This window comes from Canis lupus, chromosome 10, assembly GCF_048164855.1.
Source record: "Canis lupus baileyi chromosome 10, mCanLup2.hap1, whole genome shotgun sequence".
In the NCBI taxonomy this organism is placed as follows: Eukaryota; Metazoa; Chordata; class Mammalia; order Carnivora; family Canidae; genus Canis; species Canis lupus.
The window spans coordinates 58177381-58201485 of record NC_132847.1 but is presented as its reverse complement, the minus strand read 5'-3'; the positions used below and the strand labels follow the sequence as shown (position 1 = coordinate 58201485).

At 43.3% G+C, this 24105-nt stretch overlaps 1 long non-coding RNA gene across 2 annotated transcripts in view; it reads left to right on the top strand.

Moving 5' to 3' along the window:
• Nucleotides 1–4900: 4900 nt before the first annotated feature.
• The window catches only part of LOC140641754 (uncharacterized), a 32117-nt gene continuing 12912 nt past the window's right edge, over nucleotides 4901–24105 (top strand). The window contains exons 1-3 of one of the 2 annotated variants that reach the window (XR_012038352.1): nucleotides 4901–5391; nucleotides 5810–6347; nucleotides 22201–22265. This is a non-coding gene — a long non-coding RNA (uncharacterized lncRNA). The remainder of the gene's footprint in view (nucleotides 5392–5809; nucleotides 6348–22200; nucleotides 22266–24105) is intronic. The other variant, XR_012038351.1, reaches the window with a different exon arrangement.

The following is a 24105-nucleotide window of genomic DNA, read 5'->3' as shown; positions in this document are numbered from 1 at the left end:
TCTTTCCTGGGGAAGAAGCATTGACCAAACTCCAGGTGGAACAAAGAATTGGACTTAGAACAAAAGGCTGAACCATCAGAGTGACCAAAAGCTTTCTCTTAGAGCTAGCCAACATTGGCTAGGGTCATGAGAGGTCCCTGTCACGGGAGTGTGCAAGTGGGGAGGAGAATCATCAATGCAGTCCCCTCCTGGGTGGAAGGGGCACTTGATGGCTTTTATATCAAGATGGTCCAGGACTTTGCTTTTAGTAATACACATCACCCCCACCCCCAACACACACACACACACACACACAGTGAAGCCTGGCCACTTAAAGCCAGAGGCTCTTTAATTTTCAAGGCGCACCAACGTAGGGTGTGCGTCTCTTGCTTTGCTTAGCTTTGGTCACCCAGAGATTTTCCTATCGCTGACTTGGTTGTCAGCAAAGGAATAAAAACCTTTCCTCTCTCCTTGGGAGGAGCGGAGCAGATTGTCTGGATCTGCCGCTTGTTGCCCTGGCTCTGGTCTCAGCACCAAACGCGTTCCTTCTGCGCAGTCTGTTTCCGTTTTGACAATGCAGAGGGGAGAGCTGGAGAAAGTCCCGCAGCCCAGGGTGCTGGGAGCCGCAGGGCGGGGCTTAGCTCTTGGACAGGAGGGATCAAATTTGCATTTAAGAAAGATGAGATGGAGTCCCCTGCTTTGGAGGGAAGCAAGGAGAAAAGTTTGGCGGGGCTTGGCATCTATCCTCAGCATCTTTCAAAGGGAAAGTGCTACCTCCTGCAGCCACGCCAGTGTCTTCTTAAGGGTAGAGTCACAGGAGGCAACTCCCCCAAACCTCTCTAGCATCCTGGAGATTAAAACAATAATAAGTTGGTTTTTCTCTGCATAAGAGATGAGGAAGGTTGTGTTGTGCTGCCTGAGGATGCACTACTAGACTCTGCTTTGTTAAGATCCAGAAACTGTTCCCATTTGGACTGCAGCATTCTACATCCTGTGGCCAGCAAGTAGCAAGGCATTAAATGAGATTACTCAGCTAGGATTTGCCCAGTCCCACGCTGTGCCAGGCCATGTACCAGGCACTAGGGAGCAAAGATGAACGAGATCCAGGATTTGCCCTCATGAAGTTTACAGTCCAATGGGAGAGACAATCACAAGCCAAAAAAAACGTGAACATCCGTGTAGCCAGGGCTCCAGAAGAACTATGCTGTGAGTCCACGAGCTGTCCGGGAGCCTCAAGGACAGTGTCCTCAAAGGAGACATAGTTAAGATGAGTTTTCAAAGATGAGCTGGATTTTATGAAGCTCCAAAGGCAGGAGTGGGAAGGGATGATGGAGGGAGGGATCTGTGTATGCAAAGGTGTGGGAAGGATGTGGAGAAGCTTTATTTAAGGAGCCACGTGTACTTTGGTGTGACCAGAGCCACATCTGATGTACGCGGGGATGTGCAAGGATTGAGGGTAATGGAGTGGTTTCAACCAGGGTGATTTTGTCCCCCAGGGACGTTTGGTTGTCACAGGGGGAGGAGGGGTGGCGCCACTGGCATCTAGTGGGTGAAGGCCAGAGATACTGCTAAACATCCTACAACGCTCAGGGCAGCCCCCACAGCAAGGAGTGATCTAGTTCACGATGGCAATAGTGCCAAGATTGGGAAACCCTGAGCTAGAGAGAGGTGGTGGCCATATCCCAAAGCGTGGAGCTCCTTCAGGGGCACTGGGTTTTCTGAGGGTCACACAGAGGGGGCGGTCAGGGGAGAGAAACCAAGGGATGCAGATCCTGCCATTCAAGGTCTCCCTTACCTGTCTCAGCCACTCTCCCCAGCTTTATTTTCTGTACCCATCTGAGAAGCCTGGATCGGTTCCTTCCTCCAACTTGCTGATAAAAATATTAAATGCAAAAATTTCTGGGGCAAATAATGCCCCAGATTTATATAAAACCATTCCACTTATGGGGAATTTGCACCCCTCATCTCATTTTATGCATTCTACAAAAGAGGAAGATGAAGCTCAGGAGATGTTCCGCAGTCTAGGAATTACTTAACTGCCACACACTGGGTTCCAGTCCCTTCTCCCAGCTGTCCCCATGTGTGCACCAAGCACCCACCCCTCTGGCCACAGAGAGTGCCAGGCTGTCCTCCATCCTGGCCTAAAGGCCTCCTTTCCAGCTTCCTGGATTCATGGCTGAACAGGCTCCCTGCCTCCCTCTGACCATAGCCCTGCCACTCATACCCCCTCTGACCACAGGGGACTCACCCTCCCCGTGGTGACCTGGTCGCCTTGGTAAGAGGACCTCTCCTGGCCAGCATGTCGGGGACAGCTGCTCGGCTCATGTCCCCTGGCCAGGAGGCTTTACTGACCCTGTGATTCAGCCCTTCATCTGAACTGGCAGATGGGCACAGGTGCCTTGTCATGACCCTGCTCCCCTTCAGCTGAGCAAGTCTGACCACTAAATCACTGGACGAGGACAGCACCGGTCAGCTGAGGGGTCGTTGTCTCCAAGTAGAACCCCCAAATACTGCTGACCTGAAATGTCGCTGTTCTCGGGGACAGCATCACAGCCATGCCAGGTCACATGCTATACACTCTTAATCATCAACTCTGTTGATTGTAACAGCTTGTTCAAGGCCTGCTTGTCTGTGGTTTAAGTTTATAACATGACAATCTTCCACCCCAATAGTTCATAAGCTCATGGAAAACCGATTTCCTACATTTCCAAACCATTGCCATCTCCCCAGTGATACAGAAAAAAAAAAAAATGGAAGAACCTAGCACCTCCCCCTGCCTCATCTCCACACACCCCACAAGCCCAAGGAAAGGAACCAAGGTCAACGTTTAATAAAATAGTCAAATCCTGCCTGGTCTCAGGCCACCCATGTCCGGTCAGCACTGCCCACCCTGGCCCGCCCCATCAACCTCTCAGTCCCAGCCACACCTGAGTCCTTCCCCCACCCGCATGACCCAGCAGCTCTCTCTTGTGACCACGGTTCCATGCCTCCCCAGTAATGTTTGATGTTGCTCCTTCTCCTGAGGCTTCCAGCCACTTTGTCAAGGCCACAGCTGTGGAGAGTGCCTGACCCCTGGCTGCAGAACTGAACAGATAGCAGGACGTGGAGCAGATGGAGGAAGGAGGTGCCTGGCACAGGCAGCTGAGCGATGATGGTGGATGGGCCCAGAGAGGCAACTGCAGAGAAGCACAAAGGGAGCTGAGCTTGTGTTGGGAAGGGGCACCTGGATGGCTCACTGGTTGGGCATCTGCCTTTGGCTCAGGTCATGATTCCGGGGTCCTGGGATCAAGTCCCTCATCAGGATCCCCGCAGGGAGCCTGCCTCTCCCTCTGCCTAGGTATCTGCCTCTCTGTGCGTTTCTCACGAATAAATAAATAAAATATTTAACAAAAAGAAGAAGAAGAGGAAGAGGAAGAAGAAGAAGAAGAAAGAAGAAGAAGAAGAAGAAGAAGAAGAAGAAGAAGAAGAAGAAGAAGAAGAAGAAGAAGAAGAAGAAGAAAGAAGAAGAAAGGTTCAAGCCTCCCATGGGGCATGGGGCAGGAGAGGGATCCTTTTTAATATTGAGGCCTTGAAATTATAAAGGGGGCTACAGTGACTGGGAGCCCTGCCATGATTCTGATCTAGAGAGTAAACATCTCTTCCTTGGGGTGCAGGACCACAGCACCCATTTCTTCAGGAGCCACGTAATTGCATTTGCCAGGGGAGGATTCTTCAGGGACACCTGGGGCCCCTTGCCATGTTCTTGTTCATCACCTCAAGCCACTGCTGAGTGTGATTCCCAACTGGGGGCAGTAGCACACTATATGCTGTGTGACTCACAGCACTGGGGGTTGACCCAGGGTGGGCGCTCCACATAGAGCCATGGGACACTGTGACAGTGAGGCAGCCACCAAGTCAAGTGGCTGCTGTGATGGGGTTTCTAAAAATACTCCCGGTCTGCTGCTCACAGGGCACCGGCCCAACCCTCGTGAGTGCCAAGCAGACAAGCATGCACAACCTGCTCCCTCCTCCCCCTCCCCACAGCCACCCCTGTAGCTCAGGCTCATCTAATCCCACCAGGATAATTACGCCAGCCACCTGACTGCTCTCCTTTCTCCACACAGACCACCACATGGTGACCAAAACACACAGGAGACTACCCCATAACCAAAGCCTATTTCCTCACTCATTCAATGACTTCACATGCATCCAACGTCCATTTCGGGTGCCAGCGTTGAGTGCCTTTGCTAGGCCAGGCCTTGTGGTAGATGCTGCAGATTGGGTGAGCAAAACCAGACACAAGAGCATAAATACTATGTGAGCCCATTCCGGGGATACTCAAGAAGAGGCAAGTCTAATCTGGAAGGGTCGAAGTTCAGAATCCTGGCTACATCTTGGAAGCAGAGCGTAATTATTGACTAAGAAAGGACAGGAGTGAGTTTTCTGGGATCTGGAGATGTTCCCTGTCTTGATCTGAGTGATGGTTTCATGGGTACAATAATATGTAAAAATATATTGAGCTGTACACTTAAGACTTGTGCCTTTTGGGAATCCCTGGGTGGCTCAGCGGTTTGGCGCCTGCCTTTGGCCCAGGGCGCGATCCTGGAGACCCGGGATCGAGTCCCGCGTCGGGCTCCCGGTGCATGGAGCCTGCTTCTCCCTCTGCCTATGTCTCTGCCTCTCTCTCTCTCAAATAAATAATAAATAAAATATTTTAAAAAAAGACTTGTGCCTTTTACTATGTATGTTAGGCCTCAATATTTTTTTAAAAAATTTATCTAAGCTATTACTCTGGCTTTACTTTTTATAGTTACGGGCATACCCAGGACTCAAGAATAGATGAGAAAGCTATATACCAACATTTTCGAAGAGGCGGTCTCCGATTGGTGAGCTGGTGGTGAATTCTTAATCTCCTTCTTTACACGTTTCTGGGTTTCCCAGATATCCTGCACTGAACATGTCTTGCTTATGTAATCAGATTAAATCTATTAAATATGATCTTGAAAGTGATAAGCGCAGAGGTGAAACATTCAGCAAGCACGAGAGAGGTGGCTCTTTGCCCGGAGGGACAGAGCCTGCTCACAAGATTTTGTCCTCTCTGACGGTAAGGACACAGGCTTAGGAGTCCTGATCCAGGCCCTGGGGTTTCAGCGCAACTAAATAAAGCTCCTGGCGTACCGAGGGCCTGGAGGTGGGGCTGCTGGAGGAGCCCTGGGGCTTTCCCCTCATTCCTGGGGTGGGGGTGGGGGAGCCTCCAGGGCATTCTCGCCCTGTCTCCAGAACTTGCCTGAATCCAGTCTCCTGCGTTTCTGACCCCGCTGCCGGGGATCCTGTAACCCCAGCAGCACAGAGGCCTGTTCCACGGAGGTGCGGTGATTTTAGGGGGCCTCACCTCGTCCTGTCAACAAGAAGGACCTGCCATCGTGGTGAGAGGTAGGGAAGCTGATGGTGGGGGTACAAAACCAAAACCGAAACCAAAACCAGAGCAAACCCTGGAAGTTCTGAGGAAGGGAGAAAAGGGAATGTAGAGGAATCTTCTGCTCTTGGTTTTCTCACTGGGAAGGGGGTGCTGTTGTGAGATTAACATATGAATGAGTGCATGGAATGACTCAGAATTGGGGGGCTGATTTGTGCCTGCTTTTGCTGACAGTGTGAGTCCCCTGGCTGGCTCCTTCATCTTCTATTCTAATGCTAGTGCCCCCCCTTACCCCCCAGGCTACCGTGGCCTGCACAGAGCAGGGGGTAGGATGCATTTTTTGGTACCTTTAGCCTGATGTCTGCATTGGCAAAGCCAATGGGGTCATATGATGAATATCTGCTTGTGATTCACAAATGTATTTTGTATTTCCAGCGTGGATCCTAAAATCACTTCCTCCTCCCTCCCACCTCCTCTCCCGCCCCCACACGCCTGCCTGCTCCCACAGAGAAGTCATGTGAGGCCTTCTCAGATTGAGCACAGGAACGAGCCAGTGGCCCAGCTCTGCCCTGTGACACACATAGCCTCCAGCGGTCACATGGCCTCCAGCTGCCACCACCTGCCCTCTGTCCCCAGCCCAGTGCCCTCTCCCTGGCCGGCTTCCCTTGTCCCTCCAGGCTGTAAGCTTGGCAGATAGCAGGACGGAGGGACCGAGGTTTCAGGGCCAACAGGCTTGGACGGTTCTGGTCCTAGCTGACCTGAAGGTGGGACCCCATCCAGTAGTCTCCTCCACACCACGTGGGGTGCCCCACTGAGAAGTAGGTGCCCCACTGGCTGGCTGCAGACGTGGATGGAGCTATTTGCAGCCGGATCCTGCAGCCAGCCCCAACCAGAGCCCCCACGAACAGGGAGCTTGGCCACTGGAGACAAGGTGTAAAACAAGGCTGTGCGAGGAGCCAAGAGCACCATCCAGGTGTGTACCTTATGGAAAGGCTGGAAGCCAGGTGTTGGGAGGAGGGAAGAGGGCAGACACGGGGAGGGCCATCCGTAAACATACTCAAATACAGACAAACAAATGAGAAAAAAACTTCAGAGCAGTGGTTCTCAATAGAGAGCAATTTGTCACCCCAGGGCCAATGTCTGGAGGCATTTTCGGTTGTCACAACTGGAGGAGCACTACTGGCATCCAGTGGGTAGAGGTCAGAGAAGCTGTTCCTAGACATCCTACGAGGCACTGAGCAGCCGCCCATGACAAAGGCTTATCCAACCCCAAATGCCAATAGAAACTCCATTATAGAGAGAAACTAACTATCCTGGGGAGGATTTGAGCAGGGACTCACAAACGAACACTTCTGCCCTCCTAGTGTACATTGTGACTGTCACCCTCAGGCTCAGAGTCCTTCAGCAGCTGCTCAGTTCCCACGGGTTTGGACCCAAACCTCTGGGCACACATGGCTAGTCTTCCTTCCAGGATCTGGCCCTCATTTACCCTGTAGCCTCACCTTCTGCTGGGTCTTAGTAACACCGAACTATTCAGGGTTCCCATACCCCAAGACCTTTGTCCTTGTGGAAGGGGATCCCACATCCTGTGTCTGAAATGCTGTCTTTTGACTTCCATCTCAAAAGTCCTCACCCAATCTTCTGGGTCCACTTGAGCCATTTCCTCATCTGAGTCCCCCTCCAGGCCCATTGCTACCCTGCACCTCCCCACCCCACTGTCCCTGGGACGACACAGGGCACCTCTACCGTAGAGCATCACACAGGATAGGTGCTGGCACAGTAGACCTGTGTCTGTTTCTCCCACCAGACTGTGGTTCTCTTAGTGTCAGGTCTGTCTGCCCAGGCTCTGGGGACGCCTTGAACAATGAGAGCCACTCTTAGGTGGGTGAGCAGGTCCAGCCTATTGGCCCTCAACAGCAGAAAATACATGAGGAACTGGAGAATGTGCAGAGGGAGATGTGAGGCCAACTGGGCCATCAAAGCAGCTGGGAAGCAAGGACATGAAATGAGTCCTAAGGGACCAGCTGCACAGGGTCTGGGAACAGTCACAGAGGAGCAGTCAGCCTGAGAGACTAAAAGGGAGATGATCTGTGCTGATTCCAGAGGCGGGGGCTGTAAGGTCCCAGCACACTGCCGCACGCCCCCCCCCCCCCCCGCCAGGGTAGGCCAGTGACACCCAGGACTGGGATTGCCACCAAGTGCTTGGCAGGGGCATGGTGTATGGATGAAGAAGTTTGGTCATTCACACCTGAAAGCAAACTCACTTACTTTTCCTCAAATTAGTTTCATGGGGAATGCAGGGCAATTGAAGATATTCCCATTTTATCTATGAGGATGTTGAGGCTCACAGAGGTAAAGTACTGCATCCCCACCCTCTCTCTTTGGGCCGCACCATTTTGAGTCAGCCAAGACAAGATCAATCAGCTCATTCCTTCACCATGGGTTTGAGTTCCATGGACAATCCCAAAAGCCAATTTAAAAGAGCATTTCTCGGGATCCCTGGGTGGCGCAGCGGTTTGGCGCCTGCCTTTGGCCCAGGGCGCGATCCTGGAGACCCGGGATCGAATCCCATATCAGGCTCCCGGTGCATGGAGCCTGCTTCTCCCTCTGCCTGTGTCTCTGCCTCTCTCTCTCTCTGTGACTATCATAAGTAAATGGATAAAAATTAAAAAAAAAAAAAAGAGCATTTCTCCAAAGCCATATCTTCAGTGTTCAGTTATCCACAGGATTTTTGTTCTTTGCAGCTTTGTGATATAATTGACCTATAATAAACTGCATATATTTAAAACACAGGATTTGATGAGATTTGACATATGTACACTCCCATGAAACCATCATACTTGAGACAGTGTACATACCCACTGCCCCTAAAAGTTTCCTTGCACACACACACACACACACACACACAGAGGCAACCACAGAGTTACTACTTCCTGCTATTACTACATTTTCTAGAATTTATCTTAATGGGATCATACAGTATGTACATGAACTCGTTTTTATGTGGCTTCTTTCATAGTTATTTTGAGATTTGTCCCGGTTGTTGCATATATCAAAAGTTCATTCCTTTTTATTACTGAGTGGCATTCCATTTTATGGATAGGGGACCGCAATTTGTTTATCCATTCACCTGCCAATGGACATTTGGGTTGTTTTCAGTTTGGGGCTATTACAAATAAAGTAGCCATGAGCATTCATGGACAAGTCTCTGTGTGAGCATATGTCTTCATTGTTTCTGGGTAAATACCTAGATGTGGATTGCCTCCGTCACATGGTCAGTTTATGTTTCATTTTTTTTGAGAAGCTGCCAAATTGTTTTCCAAATTAGTTGTGCCACTCTACCTTCCCACCAGCAGCGTATAGGAATCCAGTTCCTTCACATCCTCACTGACACTCAGTATGGCCTGTCTTTTTAACTAAGCCATCCTAGTGCGGTGTAGTGATAGCTTATTGTGGTTTTATGTTTCCTAATGACTAAGGACGTTGAGCATCTGTCCATGTGCTTATCTGCCATCCATATATTTTCATTGGTGGAGTGTCTATTCGAAGACGAAGTTTTGAAAGAGTATTGTATTTGTTTCTAGTAGATAGAGTAAAGCATCTGATTTTGACCATATCCCTTGGAATCTAGTCATGGTTTCCCATCCTGGCTTGGCCACTTACTGAGCAACTTAGGATGAAGTGGCTTACTCTCTCCGACTTCGTTTTCCTTTTGTGCAAAATGAGGGTAATAATAGAACCCAATAAGGTTTAAATGAAGATCAAATACTTTAAAACTAGCATATAGAACTTGAAAACTATTATAAACAATTATTATTATAACACCTTCTGTTGGTCTGATTTGAATTGTAATTATCAAGACCCCTGGCATACCTCAGAAACTAGTCTTTAGGGGAATTAAATGGTGTTTCATGGACAGAAAGGTAGATATGCATTTTTTTAATCCCTAGGTATGTAAAGAATGGAATTTAGTGCAAGTCTAGTGCTTTAGAACTGAAAGAGTCCTTAGAGTTATTTAAATCAATACCATGCCTTGGCTCAAGGCCTCTGGAAAGCAGAGCCTGAGGCAAGGATTTTAGTACTGAGACTTTACTTGGGAAGTGCAAACACAGGGTGGTTAGTATTAGGAAAAAACTAGGAAGTGACACGAGGGAAGATGCACGGGTTCTCCGCCACGCAACCACTCAACAAGGCACCAAAGAAACACAGTAGGTCTCTTGGCAAGCATGCTTTCTCAGCACACAGAATTTCCCTAGAAGTTTTGCAAAGAGAAGACACACTTGACGGAAGCCCAAGGCAAAGGACAGTAGGGGACATGTGTCTGTCAGTTTTCCTCCTATGGTCAAGGTCTACCCCATGGAGAACAAACTACACTTCCAGGGTGAGTCATCCAGCACTGTGGTGGCCATTGAGAAAATTCAGCCCACATCCTGCTCTGTGGCATTTCATCTAAGGCCAGAAGTCAACAGGCAGCATATACCTGGTGGGATGCCAGCTAAGGGAGAAAAAGAAGAAGGTGCACAAGACCTATGTCCTGACTTAGGCTGCATACCCTCAGAAGCAGAGCCTGAGTCCATGATTTGAGTACTAGGGGCTCTGGGGGAATGGAACCCCGGCAGCACCAGTAGGATAGGAGAGAGAGGACTGGGAAAGGAAGGAAGCTGACCCAGGGTCTAGTGAGGAGGAGGCTACTCTTGTAGGTATCTGGGGGGCCATCCTACTGGGAACATCTAGAAGACAATATGAAACCCATCAGAGGATTTTCCCACCTTTGAGGTAAGGAAGGAGGGATGGTTTACAGCCCCCCCACCACCACCACCACCAACTTCCATCTGTCATTGGCTAAGGGCTGCTCCGGATCCTGGGGGCATTAACTTCTATCAGCCCCACCCTCAAGAGAAAGGAGAGTCCCAGCTGCTGGCAGTAGGGCTTTTGGCACAACCCAGAGTGATGAACTTCATCAGGAGTCAGCAAGCTATTTCTTAAAGGGCCAGAGAGTCGATATTTTAGATGTGTGGGCCATGTGGTTTCTGTTGCAACCAGTCAGCTTGACCACAGGTAATACATGACAGGATGGCACTGACTTTGTCCCAACATGACTATATCACAAAAACAGGCAGCCAATCTGTAGACCACAGTTTGCAGACCTCTGTGCAGCACATATAATGCATCCCATTGTCCAGATAGAGAAACTAAGGCCCAGTAAAGAAAAGTGACTGGTCATATAGCCAACCAGAAGCACATCTCCTGACCTTCTGTCCACCTTGCTACCTCTTTATTTGGTTTTGGTATGTCTGGGGGGGGACTTGCAGCCAGAACACTCCAGGAGGGAGTCCGTGTAACGCATAATTCTTAAATGGCAGTAATCTGTTTGCTCTTGGTGACCAGAGAGGACTCAGGGCCTGCAGCCTTACAGCCTGCAATGATCGCTCAGAGCAACTTCTGGGAGCCTGGCTGAGCAGAGAGGCTTCCAGAACCTCCCTGTGCCAGGCCCTATTCCGGCAGCCCTGCCTCGGCTGCTCTGGCAGAGCGACCCGCAGCGGCCACAAAGCGCAGAGCAAGAAAGCAGCTCGAACTTTGGAGCCTGTAAATATCTAAAAATATCCAGGAATGTTGTGCACATATGTGGCCCTTCTGTGATCAAAACATCTGGGGAGAAGATTAAATGCTCCTGCTTTAATTTGCCTAGGACTCGGAGAAGAGTAGGAAAGGGAAGGGAAGTTGAAAGTCATTGACTTTACTGGGGAGAAGGACGTCACAAGAGTTTTTGTTTTTTACAAGGCAAAATAAGTTGTGCGCATGCAGAGTCCTCCCCCAGGGGAAATCCTGGACCTCGGTTTCCTTGGGATTCTGAGGATTGTTTCTCATAACGGGGGCGGAAAGTTCATTGGCTGCAGGCTTGAATTCCTGATTTGATGCCTTTTTTTTTTTTTTTAAGAAGATGAAAATGCCAAGTCCCTCAATCAAAACAGTAAGAGCTGTAATAATGTGGCAAATCATTAAATGTCAGATTTGAAGAAGGCCTAGTGTGAGCCATACATTTGTCAGATGAGAGAACTGAGACTCAGGGAGCACCTTTCCTGGAGTCCCTTTCAAGGAGGCAGAGATAGGGCTGAAATGTGTGTGTCCTGACTCCCACACCAGGGATGCAGTGGGAAGGAGGGTCTGAGGGAAGGGTCATGCTTCGTCCTGCTACCCCTAAGCCATATGGCCTCATCTGTACACTAAAGATGATAATGGCCGATTGTGTCTGTAAGAAACCAGGATCGTACCTCTGGATCTTTTGTGAGTTTGTTTGCTTGTTTTGTTTTAAGATTTCTTTTTTAAAGATTTATTTATTTACTTATTTATTTAGAGAAGACAGCTCAGAGGGGCAGAGGGAGAGGGAGAGAGAGAATCCTTAAGCAGACACCCCACTGAGCATGGAGCCTGATGTAGGGTTCAATTCCATGTCCCATGAGATCATGACCTGAGCCAAAATCAAGAGCTGGACACTCAACTAACTGAGCCGCCCAGAGGCCATCGGACCTCTGCATCTTGCATAGCTGCTTTCTTGGACCTGTGAGGTCCTTGAAGGGTGAACGAAGGCAGGCAGATGCCCACGCTTTTCATTACTAATCATGGCCCCAAACCCTAATAAATGTCTTGGCAGTTTGGGATAGATGATATGTGAGCCTGGAATTCCATTTGGCTTAAATCCTTGGTCAGAAGCAGGCTAACTGCGCTCTAAGGTACACTTTCCTCTGCCCTAATTCTGGGACAGGAAGTTAGCCACTCTCTGAAGTTAGGGCAGCCTGAACAAGCCACCTACCCACGCTTTTTTTTTTTTTTTTAAACTACATATGCCACACTTCAGTTCCCACTGGCCTTTCAAGTGCAAACAGTGGCTGGCTGCTTAGCCACTCTTTATTTAGGAGATGAGAAGGCTCAAAGTAGGATCCTCAACACAGAAGATGGAAAGGGAAGAGGGTCTAAGCAGAACCTGCTACTCAGATACCAGAATTTTTCAACCTGCCTCTCATCTGGAGAACTCTAATCCAAGCGTGCCCTTGACTTGATTTCCACCACAGGTGAAACCTACCGCGCCCTCTAGAGGCCATTCTTTTTGTTAATCACCAGTTAGTCCAGTGCGCTCAGGACCAGACCCACCAGAGGCAGAGATGTCCCCAGCTAGAGAGAAAATCATGAATTATCAGAAAAGCCCTAGTAGTATCTTGGCAGTGCTGTATCTCTAATCCTTTTCACTACTCCCATGTCCTACTCAGCCCTTCATGAGACCACTGAGATGGGAGCTCATGTTCCCAAGGGCTTTACAAATGCCTTTTTCATGCTGCCCCACATTCTCTCTACATGTTGTGTTCTCTCATATTCACCACAAGGCTAACAAGCTGAAGGAAGACTACATAATGGACATCCAAGAGCAACAAGCTGTGACTGCAACGGAAACACCCACATTTGCCACCACACTGTCAAGTTATTGTAGTGTAAACCCTCCTATTTTAATCAGTGCCCCCTTTGCCAAGGAGAAACAAATTTCTCAAATTCTCAAATTATGTCAGAAGCTCCCTTTGCACCTTCTTTTTTTAATATGCTTTTTTAAAATTAAGTTTTTTATGTTAAATCCAGTATAGTTAGCATACACTGTGCTATTAGGTGCAGGTGTACAATAGAGCAATTCAACAATTCTGTACGTTACTCAGTGCTCATCATGATAAGTGTACTCTTGGTCCTCATCACTTATTACGGCCATCCCCCCACCCACCTCCCCTCTGGTAACCATCAGTTTGTTCTCTATAGTTAAAAGTCTTTTTCTTGTTTGTCTCTCTCTCTCTCTCTCTTTTTTCTTTTGCTAATATGTTTTGTTTCTTAAATTCCACATATGAGTGAAATCATATGGTATTTGTCTTTCTCTGACTATCTCACTTAGCATTGTACTCTCCAGTTCCATCCACTTATTGCAAATGGCAGGATGTCACTCTTTTTTTTTTATGAATGAGTATTATTCTTGTGTGTGTATATGCCACATCTTCTTTATCCATTCATCTATTGGTGGACCCTTGGGCTGCTTCCATAGTTTGGCTATTGTAAATAATGCAGCAGTAAATATAAGAGTGTGTGTGTACCTTCTCTCTTCCTGTTCTGCTTGATCCCAGCAGCAGGAGCCATGGGAGCCAAAGGAGCTGGGACAGAAACTAGATCTCTTCTTCAGTAGCTACAGATGGCATCTTCTACTTCAGCAACTTCAACATGTCCCCCAGCTGGTCCATTCAATGCCAGCTCTCTAATGTGTTCCACTTCTCCAAAGTTCCAAAGGGTCAACAAAACAAATTGCTACACTAAGACTCACTTGCAGCATCTGGAAAATACAGATCCCAAAGCCAAATGCCATCCATATATGTCAGTTTCTAGGACATAAAAGACCTGGAATTAAATGGAATTTAAAAACTCTTCCCTAGAGCCTACCTCTAGAGATTGAAGAGCATCTAAATGGCCAGAATTCACTTCATCTTATCTCCATTTCTGGAGCAGCCCTGTTTTACTTGTGGAGGAGGTGTATCACATGCCATATGTATTTTAAAAAAAATATCCCAGGGTATTTTTCATTTGGGAAGTAAGAAAATGGGACCAGAGAGTTACTTGGTCTGTATCAAGTCTAGATATTAGGCTGAGGTATAAATGTGGAGTCATACTGATCCTGAGATATGCTTGTGATTTCTATATTGTCTGGGTATGGGACTATTATTGTGCACTTCTTACAGATGCTATTGACTAAGGTGGCTTTACACTCAGATTCACTGAATAAAGTCCTAGTTTATGCCTGTTGCCCTCACTTGCCATCTGCTTTAGCATTTTTCCAGGATGTTTGTATGTTCTTTTTATTTTTGTGGGAGTTACTGCATTCTCTGGTGCACACTGTATAAATCTGTCTGGTGAACTTGGTTATCAAAGTGGCTAAGCATATTTCTAAATGAAGGGTAGAACAGGTGAGATTAGGGGATCTAAGTAGCAGGTAAACATGAGGAAAATAGGCTGAGCTGCTCATTCATTAACTCTAAAACTAAACATAAGAGAAGAGGCAAGGATTGGAGAAGAGGTCTCTTGAAGAATCAAGCAAGACTTTTCTGATACTCTTGATTTTTGTGGCCCAAAGCCACATCTCTGAGTAAAAAATACAGATCAGAATAGTGGGTATGTTGGCTGCAGATTACAACTTCTGGGGAGGAAAGCTAAAGCACCTCTCACATACCATACCCATAAACAGAAATTTTCTGACATGGGTGATAGGCAGTGCTCTACTGGGGTGCTAAGATAATGATGGTAAAAGGATTTTAAGCACTTGCCAATCTTAGTCATCTAATATAGCTGCTTAGGACATGATGTTGAGAAAAATTCTAGGTTTGGCAAGAATGAGGGCCATCATTGATTTAGGATGTTGGCCATGGTTCAGGAGCTGAGGGTATCTGCACTCATCTCAGTACTTTGCCATTTCTATACTAACAAGATGAGCTTTTAGTAGGAGGAAAAAAAGAATTTTTAAAATTCTTCTTTCTAAATAAATAAATAAAATAAAATAAAATTCTTCTTTCTTCACAGTATACCCTAATGGATTCATTTTTCATTTTGGAAATGATTATGTCTGTAATTCTAGTTGGCTAAGAAGAGTTCCCCTAGCTTATGAGGCTGCCCCCTTCTACCATTAATCTTGTAAAGGTGGATAGGGTGGAAGATTGAAAGCTATTGCACTAAATCATAGGAAAACACTCTTTCCCTTTATGCTTTTTCTCTTGGGTGTGTCCTTCCTTGGTTCTGCTCATGGGAATGATAGCTCTCAGAAAGAACTAGGATTGTTTCTCATGTAGGTCTTAGTCCATCCAGGAGCACAGAGTAGGCCCTTATGAATCAGACCCAGTCTAGCTTTTCTCCCCAAGGTGAGAAGACTTGGTGCCACAGCTTTCTCTATAGTTATAAACGGTTTTCCTCTGCCTACCTTTGTCCATTTGTACATTGCCCATGGAGCTGGTAAGGCTGGTGTCAGAGAAGGCAGGAGACTGATAAAAGACTCATGGATTTGGATCTCAGCAAAACATTTTGCCATCTTATCACTACTACTGATAATTCATATTTTCCTGGAGATGTAAGGACTAAAGATAATATATACAAAGTGCCTACAACTCAGCTAACTTTTACATAGTTAGCTATTACTATTATTATTATAATAATGATTGTCACTTGAAGACCAAATTTTTCCTCGATTTTATTTTTGACCAAAGTGATATGTAGTTTGGTGATGGGTAATTCTCTCGAGAAAATATCTGGACAACAGCAGACAGTGCATTTCTCCTCCAAAGATCCATTAGTAAGAAATTCAACACAAATTCCATCCTATGCCTTATTGTTCAAATGAATGCTTTCAAATATAATGGAAAGTTTTATGTCAGTCACTTTGCTTCCTAGGACTTGTACGTTGAGAGGTTTTCATTATTTCTTTCTTTAAAAACATTCTAGAGGTCCAGGGTGAGCTTCCCCACAAAATACTTGCTCATCAGTGGGCTGGATGTGAGATGCTCACAGACTCCAAATGTGGTGTATCCAACCATTTGGGAAACCTTGAGGCCCCCTGGCAAGCTGTCTTCAGGATAGCTAGAAGCTGAGCAGGGGGGATGTGTCCTAGCTCCTTCTGTGAAAGTAGTCACCTTGCCATTACCATGAGACAGTGTGGATGAGAGAGCTTTTGAGAAGGAAGTGGTTTACATTATTAAGAACAAATGTAAATATGGGATTTGTAGATTTGGGTCAGTTAGGTTTATAAGCTGCCTATTGGTAGAGAAGGAAAAAGGCCATGTTATAATTCTGTGTGCTTTCAAGATATGCCAATAAAGATGCTGAAGGCCCTATTCTCTACAGAAAACTTTTATAGACAAGAAATCTGGGGGTGCTGGCCAGGCTCTGAACTAAGTAAATAAATGTTGGCTTAAAGATGTTAAAAGTAGATGTTTCTAGTTTTACAGGAAGAGGAGGAACTCAAAAGCGGAAGGCCCAAAGACATCAATGACACCATGAGATGGGGCCAAAGAAATATAGGCAGCCAGGAAAGGAGTCTGAGAATGTGCAGTGTAAGCCTAAGGATGCCTAAGCCTAAGGATGTATGAATTAAAAGGATAATTTATGTGAGCCAAAGGGCATACAATGTCAATGTTCACTTTATAAGAAATCATACATTTGAAAGATGATAAGAAAATGGGATATGGCCGGGAGAACGAGGTATATCCTAAATTCTGCCTAAACTCCCAATCACTTTCTTCCCCATAAGGAGTCCAAAGGAGACATTTATGCTCAAAAGCACCAAAACAAGACATTGTCAGCTAAGGCTTTAGAATTAAAATCTGTTATAGAATTCTAAGAAGCCGAGCTAGACCATGTGGAAGGATTCCTTTTCCTAATCAGGACAAGCCATATGAATAATGTTTCACTGTATCCAGAGAACTCTCCCATCTGAGATAGATGCACCTGGGGTTGCTGGAGTTAGTGTCAGGCTTGGCTGTCCCTGCCTTAAGATTCTTCCATTGCAAAAAAATAAAAAAATAAAAATAAATAAAAATAAAAATAAATATTCTTCCATTGCTCGGCCATTGCTCACTAAGGGCAAGGGATGTTTTCAAGGCAAACTGAAGACCACAGAGGAGAAGGTAGAGGGAGGAATATTTTAGCTGAATAAAGAGGAACTTTCTAATGGTCAAGCTTTCCTTGATAGCAAAGCTACCTCTGAAGATTGTCAGCTCTCTGTCTCTGGAGAGGAACTAGCCAAGAACTGACAACTTTTAGTGGAAATGCTGTAGAAGAGTTTACAGCCTCAAAAGAGGATAGATCTGTTAGGTCCCTTTTCATCTTTAGAATTATGGTTTTGAGTCACTTCACCACTCCAGGCTTCAATTTACAGATCTTTAAAATGACTTCTCAGTACCTTTCCTGCTCTGCGATAATAATAGACCCTTCATAATGTTGCCACATAGTTTGATGCATTGTGAATGAAAAGAACAAAATGAATAAAAATATGACAAACAAAAGCTGAGTCTTATAAAATGAGCTAAAGAGAATTCTTCAAGGTGAAAGAAAAGGACACCAATTAACAATATATGAATGCATTTTAAAATATTTTTTACCAGTAAATGTAAATATATAAATAAAGTCAGAATTATCTAATATTGTAATGGAGATATGTAAACCAATTTCAAACTTTCAAATCACAATGTAAACATACTAAAAATAACTATAACTTAATAATTGCTATTGGTACGCAATGTAAATAAGGTGTAAATTATAACACCAATAATCTAAATTGTGAGGGAGACAGAAGTAAAAGAAGTAACTGAAGGCCAAGAGAAATAAAAGTATAGCTTTTGTATGCAATCAAAGTTAAGTTGTTATTAACTTAAAATAGGAAGTTACAACTATAAGATATTTTATGTAAGTCTCATGGTAACCACAAAGGAAAAGTTTGTAGTGGAAAAATTAAAGATTAAGAGAAAGAAATCCAAAGCAAACCACAAGAAAAAAATATCAAATCACAACAGAAAACAGCAAGAGAGGAAGAAACAAATAAACTACAAAACAGTCAGAAAACAGTGAAGAAAATGGCAGTAGTAAGTATATAAAAACCAATAACTATTTTAACATAACTGAACTTGTTTTCCAATCAGAAGACACAGAATAGCTGAATGAATAAAAAACAAGACCTGATAATATGTACCTATAAGAGACTCACTCTATTAATAGGCTGGAAGTGAAGGAACAGAAAAGATATTCCAAGTAAATGGTAACCAAAAGAGAGCAGGAGGTGGCTATAATTATATCAAACAAAATATACTTAAAGTCAGAAATGATCACAAGAGAGAAAAAAAATCATTATATTGGCACAAAGTGGTGAATCCATCAGGAAGATAAAAGAATTATAAAGAGCACTTAAATATATAAAGCAAATATTAACAGAACCGAAGATATATAGCTGTAAATAACTGCATTAAGAAAAAATAAAGATCTCAAATAAAAAAAAAAACTTTACACACCAAAGGAACTGGAAAAAAAAAGAACAGATTAAACCCAAAGTTGATAGAAGTAAGAAACAGATTAGAGCAGAAATAAGTGAAATAGAGAATAGAAAAGAGCAATGAAACTAAGAGTTTGTTTTTTGAAAAGACAAACAAAATTAGCAAACCTTTAACTATACTAACCAAGAAAAAGAAAGATGACTCAAATAAATAAAATAAATGACAGAGGAGATGGTACAACAAATATCACAGAAATACAAAAGATGGTAAGAGACTAGTATGAGCCATTATACATCAACAGATTGGGTAGTCTAGAAGAAATGTTTAAATTCCTGGAAATATACAATAGCAAGATTGAATCATGAAGATACAAAATCTTAACAGGTCAGTAACAAGTAAGGAGATTTTATTTATTTATTTATTTATTTATTTATTTATTTATTTATTTATTTAGCTCTTTAGCTATTTAGCTTACTTATTTGTAAGCAAAACCTTCTATCTAAAAAAAAAGAAAGAAAGAAAGAAATCCCAGAGCCACACAGCTTCACTGGTGATTCTACTAAACATTTAATGAAGAATTAATGCCAATCCTTCTCAAGCTCTTCCAAGCTTGAAGAGGAGAGAACACTTTCAAATTCTTTTGAGGCCAGCCTCATTCTGACATCAACACTAGGTAAGAACTCTACAAGAAAAGAAAATTGCAGGCCAATATCCTGGGGTGAATATGATGAAAAATTCTAGCAAACTGAATTCAACAGCACATTAAAAGAATCATGGTTAAATAGAATTAATTATTGGGATGCAAAGATAGTCGAACATACACAAAACAATAAATGTGATACATACACCACATTAACAGAATAATGAATAAAATTTTTATGATCATCTCAATAGATGCCCCCAAAAAAAAAAAAAAAGGATTTGACAAAGTTCATCATCATTTTGTGATTTAAAACTTTCAACAAATTAGGTCTAGAAGTAATGTACCTCAACATAACCAAGGCCATATCCATGGCTTAACCAAAACATATATGAAGAGCCCACAGCTAACATCATACTCCTGTTGTAAAAACTGAAAGCTTTTCTTCTAAGATCAGAAACAAGACAAGGGTGCCCACTCTCACCACATCTATTGAACATAGCTGGAAGAATTAACAAAAGTAAATAAAAGAAATCCAAATCAGAAAGGAAGAAGTAAAATCATCTGGTTGCAAATGACATGATTTTATACATGGGAAACCCTAAAGACTTCATCAAAAAATTGTTCAAATTAATAAAAAAATTCAGTAAAGTTGCAAAACTCAAAAGCAGTATACAAAAATCAGTTTCATTTCTATACACTAACAATGAACTATCTGAAAAAGAAATAAAACAATCTCATTTACAATAGTGTCAAAAAACAGTAAAATACTTGCAAATGAACTCAACTGAGAAACTAAGAGATCTATACACTGAAAACTATAAGACAATTATGAAAAAAAAGTGAAGACAAATGGAAAGATATCTCATGCTTGTGGATTGGGAGTATGAATATTGTTAAAATGTCCATACTACCCAAAGTGATCTATAAATTCAAAGCAATGCCTATCGATATTTCAATGGCATTTTTCATAGAAACAGAAAAAAAATCCTAAAATTCATATAAAACCGCAGAAGACCCAAAGTAGCCAAAATAATCCTGAGAAAGAAGAATAAAACTGGGGACACCTGGGTAGTTCAGTGGTTAAGCGCCTGCCTTTGTCTCAGGGCGTGATCCTGGGGTCCCAGGATGGAGTCCCAAGTCGGGCTCCCTGCATGGAGCCTGCTTCTCCTCCCTCTGCCTGTGTCTCTGCCTCTCTCTCTGTGTCTCTTGTGAATAAAATAAAATATTTAGGAAAAAAAAAAAAGAATAAAACTGGAGACATCTCACTTTCTGATTTTAATTATATTACTAAGCTATGTAATCAAAATATGTATGGTACTAGCATAAAAGCAGACACACACCAATAGAACAGAATTAAGAGACAAGAAATAAACCCATGCGTATAAGGCCAATTAATATTTGACAAGGGCACCAAAAATGCACAATGGGGGAAGAACACTCTCTCCCATAAATACTATTGGGAAAACTGGATATTCATACAAAAGAATGAAATTGGACTCCTTTCTTATACCACTCACAAAAATTAACTCACAATGGATTAAAGACTTAAATGTGAGAAACCATGACTCTTAGAGAAAAAGCAAATGGGAAAATTGGCCATGGTATTGGCAATGATATTTTGAGATATGATCCCCAAAGCATAAGCAACAAAAGCAAGAGTAAACAAGTGAGACTACATGAAACTAAAAAGCTTCTGCACAGCAATGGAAAAATCAACAGAATAAAAGAGCAACCCCATGGAATGCAAGAAAAGATTTGTAAACCTTATATCTGATAAGAATATATATATATATTATATATCCAAAATATATAAGGAATTCATACAACTCAACAGCAAAAAAAACCAAATAATCACCTGAAGGGATGTTTCTTGAAGAATACATCCAAATAGCCAATAGATATGAAAGATGCCCAATATCACTAATCATCAGAGAAATGAGAACCAAAACCTCAATGACATATCACCTCAGATCTGTTGGAATGGCTATTATCAAAGAAACAGGAGATAATAAGTATTAGAAAGAATGTGGAAAACAGAGAACTGTTGTACATTATTGATGGTTATGTGAACTATGAGAGGCAGTATGGAGGTGCTTATAGAAATTAAAAATAGAACTATCATGATCCAGTGATCCTACCTCAGGGAATATATATAAAAGAAACAAAACCACTATCTCGAAGAGATTATCTACACTCTCATGTACATTATAGCATCATTTATAATAGCCAAGATGTGAAAACAACCTAAGTGTCTATCAGCAGATGAATGGATAAAGAAGATGTGAGATAGACACAGGCACATACACACACACACATACACACACACCCCTAGATAGAGATAGATAATGTATATACAGAGTCATATAGGTCTATAGATGTACAAACATACATATACATCTCTACATGTAGATACAGATATATATATGGTGTATATATGGATGTATGTATGCGTGTGCATATATATATGTGTGTGTGTATATATGTGGTGTATATATATGGTATCTACGTATATGTATGTATATACAGACATATCATGGGATATTATCCAATCATAAAAAAAGGAAATCCTGAATGTGTGACGGGCACTGGGGGTTATTCTGTATGTTAGTAAATTGAACACCAATAAAAAAAAAAAAAAAAAAAAAAGGAAATCCTACCATTTGTGACAACAGGGATGAAATTTGAGGGCATTATGCTAAATGAAATAAGTCAGACAGAGAAAGATCAATACTCTATGACCTCACTGATATGTGGAATCTAAAAAAAGTTGAACTCATAGAATCAGAAAGTAAATGGTAATTACCAGGGGCTGGGAGTGGGGGAAAATGAGGAGATGCTTGTCAATAGGTACAAACTTTCAGTTATAAGATAAATAAGTTCTGAGGACCTAGTGTCCAGTATGGTGACCTGAGGTAACAACACTGTAATGCATATTTGGAATTTATTGAGTATTAAATTTGGTGGGTATTAAATGTTTTCGACACACACACACATGCGCGTGCACGCGTGAATGGTAACTGCCCAAGATAATGAATGTGTTAACTAATTTTATTGTGGTAATCATTTTACAACATTTACATATATCAAATTTTTAAAAGCATGACATATTTACTATTCAATTGATATTCCACTTTAAGGAAAACCACTGAATTTGCTGGTGAAAGGAAAGTACAGGAAAAAAGTGAAATGCCAGACCTGCATTGTAAGTATTGGAGATAAATATGAAGTCATTAATATTTTAAAAAATAAACATATGTGTATACGCATATATCACTCATTCTGCCTAAAAATGTCTCATCAGTTCATGCCTTTCCCTTCAGAAATTGTGCCTTCACATAATATATAATCCAGTTTCCCAACCAGCTTTAGGAGATGCCAAATATTTAATGACACCCCACCTAGAAACAATAAATACATTTGAGTCAGTCTTAGACTCCTGGGGAAAGAGATGCTGAAAATTTGATGAAAGGGATTAATAAATTATAACCAGGCTATTAAGATGTGAATCACTAAAGACTCCTGACACTCTTTTCCTTTCTCTAATTAGAATTAGAAAATAAACAGACTCACCTCTCTACACTCAGAATCCCATTCCCTCCTTTCTGAGGTCACTTGGTTAATCTAGTTCATGGACTTGCATTTAGACATTAAGATGACTTTAACCGATGGACAGTAGGCTCTGAGAGTTGCGAGTCAGTGCGCTGGTTCTCTAAACCAGATGCTGTGACCATATTGGTGAGACGCCAATCACACAGCTGGGAAGAGGGAAGACCCAATTTGTGGGCTGTGGGGTATCTTCCCAATCAAAGTGCTCCTGCTGATGGATTTCAGAGCCTGCTTCAAGCTGTCATAGATCCAAGCTTCCTGGAAGAAACCTTAGAGATTATCTCATCCCACTCTTTTTTTGTGTAAATGGAAACTTACAAAAGTTTGAAAGCTCTCTCTCAAAGGAGAGGGAGCAAGTTGCCCAAAGTCATGCAACCTTTGATGGCAAACTTCACACAAGAACCCGTTCTCTTGTCCCCCTGGACCGCTGCTGCTCTTTCCACATCTATTTCTACCCCTACTGTGGGGGCCTGAATCCAACAGCTCCATGCTTCCTTATCTCATTACTAGACCAACTGTTTTTAATAGAGCACCAGAGGACAGCTACAGGTGTCAGGTAGCAGCTTACAATCCCAGCACCCCACCGTGCTGAGACATCCTTGGCTCCACCTCCGGAATACCTGATGTGGAGCTCTGACATCATACTCAGTGTGGGTGCAGAAACTGACTCTCTTACTCACCTTTGTATCCTAGAGCCTGGAACAATGCCAGATAGAGGAGTCCTCGAGGAAAAATTGTTTAAATTAATGAATCATGAGAGTTTATCTAATTTTACAACTTCTCTCTCTCCCTCTCCCTCTCTCTTCCCCCCTCTCTCTCTCTCTTTCACACACACACACACACACACACACACACACACAATAACTCAATGCCAAGTGGTTAAAAAATGCATTTTCCTCCAATATTTTATGGATGCTGCTTCAAGACAATCTTTCAACAAACATTTAGTCAGGCTTACTACATAGCTAGGTGTTAGGTAAGGAGAACTAAAACAGCCCCTGTCCTCAGGACCACACTGTCTATCAAGGAAGACAAACGTCCAGGTGGTTGTAATCTGGATTGAAGGTACACCATGAGAGAGGTGTGTCATAGGAGGGACACGTAGAGTAGAGGCAGGGGCAGAAGCGATGGCTGAGCTGAGTGTTGAAGAGTAAGTCAGTTGGGGAAATAACAAGGAAGGATGCTTCAGACTGAAGGAACAACGTGTGCAGAGCCATGGACTGAGATGGCATGAAAAAAGCATGGCCAAAGACATAGAAAGAAGGAAACTGGCAAATTTTAAGATGTTCTACAAATGAAATTTAAATGTGCTTCCTTCTCTGCTTGTTTGCTTTCCATAAGAGGCCATTGTTGACTAGGAGAAGTGTTGGATTTGGAACAGGAATAACTCTGAAAAATAATGATTGCATTTAAGCTTCCAGAGCTTATACTGCATG